Source organism: Eptatretus burgeri, chromosome 7 (genome assembly GCF_056783735.1).
Source record: "Eptatretus burgeri isolate ZD-2024b chromosome 7, Ebu_testis_v1, whole genome shotgun sequence".
Taxonomy (NCBI): Eukaryota; Metazoa; Chordata; class Myxini; order Myxiniformes; family Myxinidae; genus Eptatretus; species Eptatretus burgeri.
The window spans coordinates 76032002-76046501 of NC_140967.1; the positions used below are offsets into that span (position 1 = coordinate 76032002).

Below are 14500 nucleotides of genomic sequence, written 5' to 3' on the forward strand. Positions count from 1 at the left end.
GACCTGGTCGAGGTGGAGACGCTCGTCGCGGGACTCGAGGCAGAGTAAAAATCCTCCTTTCCCCCGAGCATCAGCAACCCCCTCCTGTTTCCCCCGCGCTGAGATAGTGCGACCAAGGGGGCCCCTTTCCCACCCCCTACCAGACACTGTCCACGAGGCTCGCGGAGTTGAGGCACCATCGCCGCTCCGCGTCTCATCACCAGACGGGTAGGCCCGACCCGGTCTCGGCCTCAGGCCCGCCTCATCCTTGAGGGTGTTCTTTTTCTTTGCTTTGAGTGTGTGTGTTGTCGGCGCCGTCTGTGAAGTAAAATTGTATAAGTGTTGCCGTGTGCTCGCGTAGTCGGTATTAGCTCTGCATTGTGTTTCTTTTCCTTCTATGTGCTTTTGGTGGAATTGCATTGTGTTTCTTTTCCTTTTCTATGTGCTTTTGGTGGAATTGAATATGTGTGCTTTCCGTTCATCGCGAATAAATGTGCTTTGTGTTGAACTGTTTCCCGCTTCGCTTCGTCATTTCTTTCATTGAATCCTCATCTTGCTTCACGTAAAGGGTTGGTAGTGGGCTGAATACGCCCGATAATTAATCGAACCGTCGAGGTCGACGAATAACACCGCTCGGTTATCCCGATAGTACGGAACGGGTCGCTTAAGTGGCCCGTGTCCGAAGTCGACCTGCGGCGAGGTGCGATCGCCCGGTCTACCCTCCGTGTGGGTACTTAGGTAGGTCGAATTTGGCGAGCAACCCTATCCCACGCGGGGGCCGATTGGCTCGATCGCGGTGAGACCGAAAGGTCCACCCGTGACTGGTTCCCGGCGTTAGTCCGAGAGGGTCACGACTGGATTGTCCGTCCGGTGGGCGACGTGCCGCGATTCGAGTTGCGTGGCCGTCAGCACGCCGGCGGGCGCGAATCCGTAACACTGGTGTCACGTCGTGCGATACAAACTCATCGCCCTCCTCGCGGCACTGGTATCGGAGAACGGGAAAACGGGCTCTCCTGTCTCCGGCTAAATTCACGGGAATCGGTCCAGGGGTGAGAGAAGCGACCCCCGATTCCCTCCAAATTACGAGCGAGCGAAATTAACCCTTCACGAGAAGCAAGATGGCGTCTCAAGGCGAGCGGGAGCCGGGGGTATTAGAAATGGATGTAGAATGTGTAGGATCCATGGCTCAGGATGGAATCCCCGTGCAGGAAATGTTGATTGTGCAGGAACACGGACTCGCCCAACTGAACCCAGAGCCCGAAATGGGTGCGGCAGCGGCCGCGGTGTATGACACCTCCCCCCCCTCTCCACCAAAACCCTTCCCCAACCCTTGCCGAAACGGCTCAGCTGAGTGCATCCGACATGGCCCAGCTATGCACCATGCTGGCGGAAATGACAGCGAAAATGGATGCAAACGCAAATGAAATTATAAACAAAATGAAAAACATGAACGAAAAGATCGATGCGAGTACACAGCAAATGAAGGAAGAAACGAAAAAGCTGCGGGGTGAGACGCAGAACAAGGGCCGATGCCTGCAGGCGGGCATGAAGGCCGTGACCAGGGAGATAGGAATGGCGACTCCACGTGTGGAAGCAAACGAGCTGGAAGGGGGTGCAACGGCTGACAGGCCCGCGGTGGAGGCGGGTAAAAAAATAATTCGGGGTGCGTGTTGGGCGAGGGTCGTGACAGAGGAATCGACGGTGACCAAAAGGGAAAAATTAAATGGGGAGACCAAAACGTGCGAGACGAGACACGAGGTGACGACGACAGAAACTTATAAATGTATAGAGACACGGGAGATAGAGGGTGAATTGGACAAGGTTAGTGACGCACACACACACACAGAGGTAGTGGAGGATAATGAGGGTGAGCTCGCGGAGCGTGTAGGGACCCAGTGCGAGCAGCTGGATGGCCTCCTCCAGGAACGAGGGGAGGGAGTATGCCCCCTTGAGGCGAGTCACGACCAGGTGAGTTCGGTCGTGCTTTGCGAGGTTGAGGGGACGAGTGCTGTGGACAGGTGCACGGAGAGCTTGGGGGGTGTAGAGGCCCCGGAGACCCTTGTGGGGACACGAATCCCCAGTGTGGTTGTTCCTGTGTGTGTGGTGCAGGGTGTGAGTGCGTCCCCGTGTGTGGAAGCGACCCCGTGTGTGAGTGGTGGCGATGGTGCCAGAGTACGTGCTTCCCAGCACACCGTGTGTGGATGAAACGGCCAGTGTGAGTGAAGCACCGCGGGTGAGTGCCCCCGCGTGTGTGAGTGAGGCACCGTGTGTGAGTGTCGCCGTGTGTGTGAGTGAGTGCCCCCGCGTGTGTGAGTGAGGGACGGTGTGTGGATGAGGCACCGCGGGTGAGTGCCCCCGCGAGTGTGGATGAGGCACCGCGGGTGAGTGCCCCCGCGTGTGTAAGTCGTATGGTTTGTGTGAGTAGTGAGGCACGCGTGAATGAACGGCCGAATGCAAGGGAGACCGTGTGTGTGAGAGAGCGGTATGTGAGGGAGATGTCGGTGGGCATGCGGGAGCACGCAGCCGCGTCTCCCGGGGTGAATGTGATGGAATGGAGTGTGAGCGTCGTAACACGCAGGTGTGCGTGGGTCGAATGGCGACGACGGCGACATGTAAGGAAAGAAAGCCGAGTAGCGGCTGTAGCTATTTCGGGGACCGTGCCGGGTTCACCCAGCAGTGAGCACGAGGTCCGTGCTGTGCAACGCACGAGACCGCCACGTGCTCGCTTGCGAGAGTGAAGTCCCGGTCCGGAAACGCACGCGGTGGATTTGCCGATCCCGCGGACGGACAAAGTTTAGGCAGGTAAATGGATTTGGACCAGACGGGTTCTCCACGCGATCGTGTGTGTTAGGCTCCAACGGGCAAAGCACATGTGTTCGCGTGGGGAACCCCTCGAGACGTGGGGCTTGTGTTTTTTTTTTATGCGCACGGTGACGCCATGGCTGCACGTGGGGTTGGAATCCGGCAGGAGGGGTATCTCTGCCGGATGGTACCGTCCAAGGAGGGACGAGGAACACGTGCAGCTGCATGACGTCACGGGCAGGTGCAAAGTACGCGAGCTCTGAGTTGCCGCGCTGGTGATGCGCATGAAAAAAAAAAAAAGCAAGCCTCACTTTCGGGTGCAAAGGATTCCTGGGCAAGGGGTGGAAGACCCCCTTACCGGGGCACAGGATGGAAACTAGTTCGGGGGAAGGGTTAGCTTAGTTAGACCGACTTCATGGGGCAGGGGTAAGTCCTCATGGAGTCCGTGGAATGGATTAGTTAGAGGGATTGTAGCCAGATTTAGGTTGGGAAATAAAATGATTTATTTGGAGACAGTGACAGACTTTGGATGTGTAGAGGGGACGTAGTTTAGCTACGTAGTGTTAAAAGGAACGTGCTATAGTTTAAGGGACGACGTGGGAGCACGAGTTAGTTCGGGGAGGTAGTTAGAAGGATGGCAGAGTTCAGCGGTGTTTGTGTTGAAGAGTTGGAGAGTTGTGAGGTGAGTACATGGTGAGTGAGTGAGGCCAGCGGGTCTGTGTGTATGGAGTGAATGGGGAATGCATGGTGCGATGAGTGATTGGGGGGAGGAGTGACTCCCGCCCAAGGGACCCCGGGGTCAGTATAAAGTGAGTTAGGGGGTTAGTTAAATTGAAAAATGGAAGTCGTTTTGTTGTTGGTGGGAGTGCAGGCTCGAAACCCGTTTGGAGGGGTGCAGGAGCCCTGTTGACGGGCTTGGGAGCGTGGCTGCGAAAGGTGAGTATCGCTGAGTGGGTACCCCGGGCACCAGGCTGGTCGGCCGTGGTAGGCCATGGGCCCATGGGGGGGCCGGGATAGAGTAGTGGGCACGGGTGCGCCTGCTTGGTGCGGGGGCCCGGGGCGCCATTAGCCGCGTATGCAGTGTTGTGGGCACGGGTGACCCTCGGAAAGGGGCCCGGGAAGCCAGCCTGCCACGTGTGCGGTTCAGTGGAGGTGCCATGGGGGGCACTCCCCGGTGTTAGGGAGCTGGTAGGCTCGGAGGCAGTGTAGTGCCCAGGGGTGCCATCGTCGGAGAATCGGCAGAGGGTCGTGCCTGCCAAAGGGAACCACGTGTCCCAGTCATGAGACCGTGTGAGGGCACGGAGAGAAAATTGGGGGGCGAGGCCCGAAATTGTGAGGACACCAACACAGGCGATGGGAATCTGGGTTTATAGAACCAATAGTTTCAGCGAGAGGCGCTTGTTGAAAGCCCCGGGGTAGTTTAACAGTTAAATGGTTAGGGTAGATTAGGAGATGTACCCCTCCGCACCATCCATCCCCTCGCTGTCGTTGTGGGCCGCTGGACCCACTTGGTGTTAAGATCGCCGAACTCTGGGGAGGCCATCCTGAGGCTTCGTTGGGCCTCGACACAGGACGTTAGCTCTCCCTTATTCCTCTCCGGGAAGGGAACGTAGGGGTTGGGAGTAGGCTAGGTGACAGGATAGGTTAGCCGAACAGGGACGATAAAGGGGGTTTGGGGACGATTTATAGTGGGGAAGTAAAAAAAAAAAAAAAAAAAAAATAAGTTGGGGCTAAATTGGTTTTTCACAAATTAAGGGAGTGGGTATGTACAGTGACAGGCAAAGGCGATAGGTTGGGAGGGAGACAGGTAGGTAGGTCCGAGCCCGCCTTCCAAGTGGCCAGCACCACCGCACTCCTTCCACCAACCTCCACTGAACGGCAAAGGCTGGCCAGCTTCATCTGTTGGCTGCGTTGCTGCAAGGCAAAGGCCGGCCCACTTCGTCTGCAGCTGCTGTGCTGCAAGGCCTGTGCCGGCCCACTTCATCTGCCGGCTGGCTGTTTTGCTGCAAGGCCTGTGCCATCAGCTGGCCGTGTTTTGCTTCAAGGCCTGTGCCGGCCACTTCATCTGCTGGCTGTTTTTCTTCAAGGCCTGTGCCGGCCAGTTCATCTGCCGGCTGTGTTTGCCTGCAGCGGCCTTCTTCTGCGGGCTGTGTTTGCCTGCTGCCTTTGCCATGCCATGCCCACTGCCCACGTTCACCAGCCCCGTTCAATTTTGCTTTGCCCCCCCCCCTGTTCATTTCCATGTGCGCCAGGATCCGCAAGGCAACAGTTTGCAAGCTGCGTGAACTGCCCCGTTGGCAGCTACAACACGGGCCTGCAGTGGCGGCCCGTGCACCGTGTTTGCGTCCATCCAGTCATCCATCCATTCGTTGTGTTCATTGCGTGTGCCACTTGAGCCGGCACGGAGACTACGTTTGTGCAGCCCATGCACCGTTGTGGTTCACTGCGTTCATTTCAAAAGGGAAGGCCTTGGACTGCGTGTGAGCAGCCAGCCACATTCCCTGTCACCTGCATTGTTTTGAGCCAGAGACTGCATGCGAGCAGCCTGGCTCCCTGCTAACTGCTTTCTTTTTGCAGAGTTCAGTGATCCTGGGCCATGGTTTAGTGTAAAATTTGTAAGTTAAGGTTAAGATGTACTGTAAATATGAGTGCGCCCCCGGCATGTCTGTCCTAGCGCCGGCAATTTTATTTAAGTCGTCCGTGTGAGTGAGTTTGTTTAGGTAGTTACGCAGCCCTCAGGTTATTTATTTTGGGGACACGAATACCATGAATGTCGCACTCAGGGATCCGTAGGTAAAATGTACTAGGGGAAAACTACACATGATGGCACACGAAAATTTGACGACTCGGGACGAGTCTGTAAAAAGGGGAGGGGGTAGTGTTGTGGTTACCAAATTCGCAAACCACCATTCAGGTCCCTTAGGTGAGATATCTCGGTAAGTATATGTGTAGTTAGGCCCAAACCCGTTGTCTAGTGGGAATACATGTCATTTATGCGTGCTGCGACTCTTCAGGATAGCCGTTTTTCTTTCACTATCTTTATTTTGGACCAACCGCCATTGTTACCACCACCAACCACAACATCAACCACCCACCGCGGCGCCGCTTCACGTCACACCTCGCAACCGTCGCATCGCCACCGTTCTTGCGCCGCTTGTGGGTACCGGTGTTGGACTCGTGCAGGGCGCGCGCCGAACAGCGTGTACAAAACCACTGATTTTCCGCTCCAAAAACGGATCAAAAACGACACACGCCCACTTTTGTGCCGTCCAATCGGTGAGCGAGGGGCGATTTGGCCCCGCCTCCAGGGCTTTGGAGGGCGGTCGCTATATGCAAATTTATGGATCAAAAAGCATTCACGCCCACTTTTTCTCGGGCCAATGGGGAGCGAGGTGAAAGGTCGAAGGCAGGGGGTCAAAGATGAGAGAGCGAAGCCACGGGGCTTATATAAGCGACCGCGTTCGTCAGTCAAGTAAGTTAAGACTTCGCAGTCGGTGGAGTTGGGAAGAAGAAGCAAGGAGTTGGTCGTCGTCGTCGTCGTCGTCGTCGTGTGCGTTGGAGTCGGAGCGAAGAGGACGGAGCTGTGGAGAGGCGGTGAGGGCAGACGAGGGGGTGCTCGCGTCGTGCCGGGAGCTGCACACCAGGGAGGCCGACGGCGCGACCTGGTCGAGGTGGAGACGCTCGTCGCGGGACTCGAGGCAGAGTAAAAATCCTCCTTTCCCCCGAGCATCAGCAACCCCCTCCTGTTTCCCCCCGCGCTGAGATAGTGCGACCAAGGGGGCCCCTTTCCCACCCCCTACCAGACACTGTCCGCGAGGCCCGCGGAGTTGAGGCACCATCGCCGCTCCGCGTCTCATCACCAGACGGGTAGGCCCGACCCGGTCTCGGCCTCAGGCCCGCCTCATCCTTGAGGGTGTTCTTTTTCTTTGCTTTGAGTGTGTGTGTTGTCGGCGCCGTCTGTGAAGTAAAATTGTATAAGTGTTGCCGTGTGCTCGCGTAGTCGGTATTAGCTCTGCATTGTGTTTCTTTTCCTTCTATGTGCTTTTGGTGGAATTGCATTGTGTTTCTTTTCCTTTTCTATGTGCTTTTGGTGGAATTGAATATGTGTGCTTTCCGTTCATCGCGAATAAATCTGCTTTGTGTTGAACTGTTTTCCGCTTCGCTTCGTCATTTCTTTCATTGAATCCTCATCTTGCTTCACGTAAAGGGTTGGTAGTGGGCTGAATACGCCCGATAATTAATCGAACCGTCGAGGTCGACGAATAACACCGCTCGGTTATCCCGATAGTACGGAACGGGTCGCTTAAGTGGCCCGTGTCCGAAGTCGACCTGCGGCGAGGTGCGATCGCCCGGTCTACCCTCCGTGTGGGTACTTCGGTAGGTCGAATTTGGCGAGCAACCCTATCCCACGCGGGGGCCGATTGGCTCGATCGCGGTGAGACCGAAAGGTCCACCCGTGACTGGTTCCCGGCGTTAGTCCGAGAGGGTCACGACTGGATTGTCCGTCCGGTGGGCGACGTGCCGCGATTCGAGTTGCGTGGCCGTCAGCACGCCGGCGGGCGCGAATCCGTAACAATATATATGTACATTTGTATATATATTTCAGAAAAACAATTATCGTTTCTTACGATGTTACACAGCCATGCCTTTTTTGTTCTTGTGCTTTTGGTTCATTCTATGCCCCAGTTTATTCCTGAGATCAATTTCGAGGCCACCTCGCAAACTTGGTCTTCTCAGGGTAAACAACATAATATTGTGAGATTAAGTGGTTCAATGTACTGCAGTTTTTCTTGAAGTTGATTGCAGAAGATACAGTATGTTTTTTGTCAGATGTAATTTTTCAAGAACATCAGGGTAAAGATGTGAGACTTGTTTTGGATCAAAGTTGTTGTGGGGCTCGACAATAAAGAGTGTAACTGGCACTTTCACAAAATGGCACAAAATGTATTCAGCTGTCCAATGAAGGAAAAAGAAGACATCTCGGAATATAATCATGGGGGCACAACCCCCAAACAAAAAAAGAACGAGAGAGGATGATCTGTAGGATCAATGCCACCCACTTCTAATGCAGAGATAATGCTGCCAATCTACCAGCGAACAATGTACACGATCCTAAATGCCAATGACCAAGTTTTTTTTTGTGGAACAACTTTGATTTTATGTCGACGTTATAAGTGGAGAAGAGGTTATCTCAAAATTGATTTTATGACAAAAAAAACAATAAGCAAATATTTGCACAATAAATAGATATAAATAACAAGTAAATGTGTGCAATGGCGTTGCCTGATGACAACACTAGAATGGCTGCAATGTCTTTGAGGTTGTGGAACGTATTACATACTGTAGCTTGAGGCAGTAATAGTAAACATTTGGAATTTAGGCTTCTGCAGAGTAGGTTAGTCTTAAGAGGTTTACTATGTCAATTCAGTCGTTCGTTAATTTCATATGCAGCCTGTGACTGCTGGTTGCAGCATTGCTGTGAGTGCGTCATGCCGCTGATGCAGTGCCTCTTATTGGTTGGGGCAGGAATTTGTAATTTGGCCAGGATGGCGGCGATAACTCTCGGACTCTTTGTGAAGGAAACCAAGGGATCTTTAACGTCCACCAACTAATGTGGGCTGATGGGACAATCAGTCTAATGTCCATCCAATGGACGACACACACACATAATTTCCTCACCCTACTTACAAGACATGAAGATGACGGTTTATAGCTTGGCCGAGATTCAAACACAGAGAATAGAAAGTCCAGCGGAGGTGGGGTGTGCATACCTCTTGGCCATCCTGCCAGCTCAGGTACTTTATATCCCAGGTATCAATCATGTAATTTCCTCCAGAACACATTCACAATTGTTTTTATGTGTGGAAGTATATTAGACTACCAATGGTCCTGTTAACCTTACATTTGGGAAGATAATCGTGCATAATCATAATAATACGCTTATTCTGTTTGTTAATTGCCGGAATCCTTCGGATTTCGGCAATTATGTTGGTCGGTTGTGTGTGTCATTCTGTGCGTCTGTCTGTCTGTTTGTTTGTGTGTTTGTTTAGCCTGTAGCAGCCACACCGTTTCAGCGATCATACATCAGACAGACGACGTTTCAGTACAGACGTCGGCCATCGTCCAATTTAGACACTTGTCGTTTTTGGTGAATCTCGGTCAAAGGTCAAGGTAAAGGTCACCGAAAAAGCGAAATTCTTATTTTCGCAATAACGTCCAATAAAATGGTCGTATCGACTTCAAACCAAATCCAAAATGTGTATCTTCCAATTCTGCATCCAACCATATGTCTCATTGGGGTGTCACACCAACACCCTTCTTAGCGGTCGGGGGTCGAATGTCAGGGGGGTCGGGTCAAAACTTTTAAATTGCGATAAAAATGCCATTTCAAGTCCTATTGACTTCCAAGTTATGATCATGACCAAACTAAGTGCTATTGTTGCGAATCTGGAAGCCATGAGCACACACCATACAGGTCCTATAGATCAGTTATATTGATAAGTACATGTTGCCAGTTAGGGCCCCATCCCTGGTCTAATGGGTAATTAAATGTTCCTGCGCTGTGGAGTTATTTTGATAGTTAGGGTTTTTCTTTTATTTTTACACACCAACATCAACGCCGACAACACCTCATCACCCTCACTTTCACTTCGCTTCCTTCACCTCGCTCTGGCCGATGTCATGGTGGGTGGAGTTCAAGGAGGAGTCGCGCGGTGGCCCTCGACCAATCAGCGTGCAATGGGTGGGGTGACCGTCGCGGGCCAATCAGATCCTGCGACAGGAGGAAAGGGCTCTGCGTGACGTCACCACACCCCCGGGCCAATCAAGGAGCTTGCCGCCCGTTTTGGCTAGTGAGAGAGATGAAGAGCGATTTTGCGTGCCAAAACCAGCCAGTGAGAGAGGGAGGGGTGCGAGGAGGTGCCCCTCCCTCTGAAGAGGGGGTATAATTATGGGCGTGGTCTGCGCGTTCATGGTTTTTCTGGGTCTGGCAAGAAGTGCGTGTACGGGTTCTGAGAGTTCTTGCAAGGAGTGAACATCTGTGTGCAGGGCGGTTGAGTGCGAGGGTGTCTGCACGCGGAGTGGTCGGTGCCATGGAGGGTCTTCTCCCGCCAGCCTTCGCCCTGCCGACTTTGTTTGCCTGGATCATTCGGATCGTGCTGGGGGTCCAGTTCTGCCCGGAGGACCTGGTCCTTGAAGACTGCACAAGGCGGACAGGTCCGAGATAGGCCTCAATAAAGACCATTTGGTCCGATCATTTTGGATGTGTGCGTGTGTGTCTGTTCGTGGTACCAGTCAGATAACTAGTGAATGGTATGAGTGCTTTTTGCTTGTATATACGTGCATTTATTAATATTCGGTTTAATTCTGCCCTTATGTGCTCCCCTCATTCCCCCATTGTAAATAAACATTCCCATTTGTGGAATGTATCCGCTCGCTCGTGTCTTTTCCTTCATTGAATTAGCGTGCTGCATGTTGGGGAATTAGCCAGGCTGTTGCCGCTGTAACGGGATATTTGGGACCGACGGATCTCTGTGATCGAACCGCTCGGATCACACACGGTTTGAGTACGCTAAGCGGCTCATTCCGTACGAGAGCATCGTCGAGGGTGAATTTCCCCGGTAGTTTGAACCACGTGGGTATTTTGGTAAATTGAAATTGGCAATCGACCCGACACCACGTGGTCTCTCTATTGGCGGACTTCGGTCCAATAAGGGACCCGTACATTTCCGGAGTTTTCCGAAAAGGTACGATCTGAATTCCGGGCGATCGGTCGAGCCGACTCTGCAGCTCCATCTAGCAGTCGTGCTCGCAGCCGACGCCCAGCCCCGCAACACTATAACTCATTGAACAGTAGCACTCTCGACTTATAAGAACCAAATTGATTTCCAGGTTTTTGTTTTTTCAGAGATCGTGGAGATATGACAAAGTTATTCCAGCAATTCCTTGCTCAACGAGCAATTTCATTCGTTTCTTTGTCGATCCGACGAGTTTTTCTTAAACTACATGACTGTGGTCCATGGAATATAAAATTATAAAAGTCTTTGTTCAGTGAGTTCTGGTTACATATTATTTTTTCCCATTACGAATGACGTAATTTGTTGTTTTTTTTATCATTTAGCTTCCTTAACTGCAATTTTTACTGAAGAATCATGAGATGACAGAATCCCACGTGATTGTGATTTAAAGTTTTTTCTACTTATTTAATATTTATATTGTTATTTGCAAATGAGAACAGGAATGTTGTTGACAATAGGAAGAAATGGGGAAGAGATTGTGAATTGAACGTACCATCGTTATTTCGTTTTAACAATGTGCTATGCAAATGGGAACATGAACAAGACAGGCATATTTAAATTATTCAGGTATTCACCTTCGTGCTCCTGTAGTTTTAGAGTTTAGACTATCATTTGTTCCCATTAATTTCACATGTTTAATGCTCATGAGAAAAGGAAGTGATGCACCCTTTTTAAAATTGAATTGAATTGCCAGTGGATGAAAGAATGTCCATGTTTAACATGGACAATAAAATAGAGTGAAATGAAATGATGGGTGAAAAGGCCTCGTCCTACACCAACGTTTCTTGTGTATCCTTGTGTAATGTTGTTAAGAACAGGAAGAATGGGGGAAGGGAATACAGAGAGTTGGGAGAGGGAGGTTGAGGTGCTGGGAGGGAGGGATGTTGAGGACTTGGGAATTTGGGCGAAGACAGAGAGCTTGAGGGAGGGTGGGGAGGGGAAGGTCGAGAGGAAGGGGACAGATAGTTGGTTGAGGGTATTTGAGGCTTTGGGGGAGAGGTTTGAGGACTTGCGGTGGTGGGTGGGGGTTAAGGACTTGGGGTTGGGGTGGAAGGTTGAGGACTTTGGGTGTGGAGGAAACTTTGAAAACTTGTTGTGGGGAAGGCATTTGAAGACAGTGTGGTGAGGGGTTTGACAACTTGGGATTGGGGGAAGGGGGGGGCTTGAAGCCTTGTGATTGGGAGGGGGAGTTTGAGGACTTTGGGCTGGGGTGTGTGTGTGTGTTTCGGGGGTTAAGGACTTGAAGTCACATTTTACCGTAGGTTCTCGCTAGTTATCATTGTTTGCCTTCCCTAATGTCTTCGTGTATCATGGCCTGAAAAAACAGCAGGTGAGCAGCACGTGCATTACATGAGTCATACATTAATATGTTTTTTTTTTGGGATCACTTTCATGTTGTGTCAATGTCAGGAGTTGAGAAGGGGTTATGTCATAGTTGATTTTGCTACAGAGAAAAAAAAATGCAAGAACAAGCAAGTGGATGCACATGAAATAGACAAGCAAATGGGTTCAATGGAGCTGTGATGACAACACTGGAACAGCTCCAGTGTCCTCAACATTGTGGAGCATATTGCTTACAGCTTGAGGCAGTAGTAAGAAGTATTTGCAATATAAGCTTCTGGAAGGTGGGTGAGTCTCAGGAGAATTACCATGTCCACTTATTCATTCATTTCAAATGCAGCCTATGGCTACTAGTTGCATCATTGCTGGGAGCGTGGCTGTGCCGCTGATGCAGTACTTCCTTTAGGTTAGGGCCGAAATTTGGCCAGGGTGCCAGTAATAACTCTCCTACATCTTTGCAAAGGACACTGAGGGATGTTTAACGTCCGCCATCTATTGTTGGCAGACGTGATACCCAGTTTAACAGCCATCTGTTGGACGGAACACACATTGATGCCTCGCCTTGCATGCACAACACCAGATGACAGTTTAGAGCTGCGAAGAGATTCCAACCCAGCATGGACAACTCAGAGGGGAGTGTGCATACCTTTAGACTCAAGGCCCTCCTGCCAGCTCAGATACTCTTTATCTCAGAAATGAATAATGTAATTTACTATAGAACACATTCACATTTAGTTTTATCCACACGTACATTAAGTATAGTTAATCTATCAATGGTACTGCAGTTAACCTTATATTTGGGAAGATAATTATCAGTATTTGCCTTCCCTCATGTCTCGGTGTAGCATGACCTGGAAGAGCAACAGGAGAGCAGCGCGTGCACTGGATGAGTCATGCATTAATAGGAGAACTTATTTGTGGAATAACTTTGATTTTGTGGCAGTGTCAGTGTCAGGAGTGGAGAAGAGGTTATCTCATAGTTGTTGATCGTGCTGCACAAAAAGAAGAAAATGCAAGAACAAGCAAATGGATGCACATGAAATGGATGAAAATCATATGTAAATGTGTACAATGGAGCTACTTCGTGATGACTACATTGGAACAGCTCCAATGACTTCGAGGTTATGGTCCTTATTATGTACAGCTCGAAGCAGTAAGTAGTGAGAAGCATTTGGAATATAAACTTCTGCAAAGTGGGTTAGTCAGGAAAATTACGATGTTAATAATGGATTGTCTCAAAAAAAAACCCTGCTAACTAATTCATGACCTTCCAGATGAGGGTGTCTGCTTGCCACACTTGTAGTGTCTTACATGTAGTGGCACTACACACAGGGAGGGTGACATAATGTTATGGAAATGGGAATTACTCCCTCTAAAAATGTAGTGTTGCCTGCATTCCTCCAGCTGATGAAATCAATTTTATTTTTAAAGATCAAAAAAAACAAACAAATACGATTGATTAAAAGCAACACAAAAGGTCTCTTGAAAGAGAGAGCACAACATAGGTGAGTGGCTGAGAGGCAGAGGCTGTTATCTGATGAAAGTAAAATTTTAATCTGACGAAATCAACATATTTTAAATCACATTTATCTTTTTGTCACAATTTTTTGATGGTCTCTTGAATGAATGGAAAATGTGTTAGTCGATCATGTAGGTAAGAAATATGCACCGAAGGTGGTGCTGGAAGGGAGACTATAAAATGGGACAAGGAGAAGGGAGACTTTTGCAGCGCTTGCTGAAGGACCGATCAAAGTTGGTTGGCTGTGTTCTGCCATACGATTGTGCTGGGTTCGTAACAAGGTGCCATGTAGTGGACCGGCTGGCTCCTTGTGGGAGGAAGCCTAACCCACGAAAGAAGGAAGAACAATTGGGACGTAGTTGTTGATGTTTTAACTTTTAAGCTGCTAGGAAATGAAAAGTCAGTATCCACACAGTTACTTTTGTTGCTATTGAACTGTTGTTTCTGTGCATTGCATATTAGCTGTTGCCAGTACCCGCACGAGATTCCAAAAGAGGTAGGATTGTGGAAACAAAAATGCAAATGGTGTCTTCTGTCATCGAGCCAGCAAGCTGGGAGCAACAATTCACATTTATTGCCACATCTGATTAAATTTAAATGCTCTAATGGTGGCGAGGTACTCCATTTGAAACCGTTTGTTCAATATACTCGTATGTAACTTTTTAATGCCTATGGTCTGCAATAAAAGTTTGTATTGGTGTCAAAGCCAGTGACTAATTGCAAATTAATAGTAGGATTCAGGTCTTGTTGTCTTGACATTTCTGGAAATGAACGCTTTGATAAACCAATCCCTTGTTATTTCTCCTTTGAATATGTCTTGTGTTTCTTTAACCAAGGAAGTTGGTTTGCCATTACAGTATTCTCCAAGTGGCGCTCGAATGACTACTACGGGCGATTGCAACCTTCACGTGAGTTTGTTTTTCAACCCGTGACAGTTAGTAATTGGAAGATTGATTTTTGCAAGAGGTTTTTTGAGTAATTGCACATTGTAATACAGATGTCGCACAATCTAAAATCGATTGTTTTTGGAGAAATTAGTCTTTGAAAAATGTCAGAAGATTGC

The 14500-nt window shown here is 49.8% G+C and overlaps 1 protein-coding gene across 1 annotated transcript in view; it reads right to left on the reverse strand.

Moving 5' to 3' along the window:
• Positions 1-14500, reverse strand: part of LOC147023571 (troponin C, skeletal muscle-like) — a 72172-nt gene that overhangs the window by 39435 nt on the left and 18237 nt on the right. The gene's annotated exons all lie outside the window — the stretch shown is intronic.